This window comes from Varroa jacobsoni, unplaced genomic scaffold (assembly GCF_002532875.2).
Source record: "Varroa jacobsoni isolate VJ856 unplaced genomic scaffold, vjacob_1.0 scaffold_194, whole genome shotgun sequence".
NCBI lineage: Eukaryota > Metazoa > Arthropoda > Arachnida > Mesostigmata > Varroidae > Varroa > Varroa jacobsoni.
In genome coordinates this window covers 182,578-183,581 of record NW_019213096.1, presented here as the reverse complement: position 1 = coordinate 183,581, position 1,004 = coordinate 182,578, and positions in this window count along the sequence as shown.

Genomic DNA, 1,004 nt, shown 5'->3' with positions numbered 1-1,004 from the left:
GAAAAATAATCGTTATAGTCCATTTGTAATTTTACACATTCGAGTCCTACCTGAACGAGTTTTCTTAACAGACTATATACAATTTTAGTAAATTTCTGGACAAACATGTTCCTCTATATAGAACGCAACCAAGGTAAAAAAGATTCCGTGAGTTGCGAAAGTTGTAGGAATAAAAGGATGTCAAATTGTTCAGATACGAAACGTATTACAAAATCATCATCTTAAGACACCATGTATATATATTTCTTGCACGCATTGAAAAGCTTTTGGCATCGATCCTTTTGTTAGGGACCTCCATCAATAGGTGCGCGAATGAACACGGTCTATATTCAATGCATTTAGACTAGGTAAGACGTAAAGCTTTTCCTCATACATATTATGGCAGTACTTCTATTTGTAAATTTTAACTTTTTTTTTGTCGATCGGATTCAGCAGTTCAATGTTGCCCGTTCCAGTTTCAAGTCGTACTTATCTTTGTTGCCCATTTAAGGTGACGACGAAGCGCCATTGCCATCCATTGACTCAGGCACGTTTATGTTAGGCTTGAAAATTTTCAATTGATGTACTATCTGTAATGCAGAATGTTAGTTTCCCTAGCGTTAAGATTAAACGTTGCAGAGGGATACTAACTAAGAGTATTATTGGAGCCGTTATCACTTCCGGGAGAAAATAAAAACTAATATAATTTCAAACAAACAAGTTAGAATGGAAGGAGTCAGTAAGTTTTTAAAGAAGTTCTATTCAAGCTCTCACTGCCTCTTTGGATAGACTAAAATTGAGTACACCGATAGTCATGTTACCTCAGTGTGAATAATGCAACTATCGCTCCCTACCACTTACTTAATAAACCCGAAGTCGTTAATTTAACAAATTGAAGTTTTTAATTACATGTTCGGCATTGTTTATAGAACACGTCGTCAAAGTGGTACAGCTACCGTCTGAAATTAGTTCAGCCCTAGAATTAGGACCGAATGTTTCTAGCAGTTCCGTTTGCGTTGAATTTC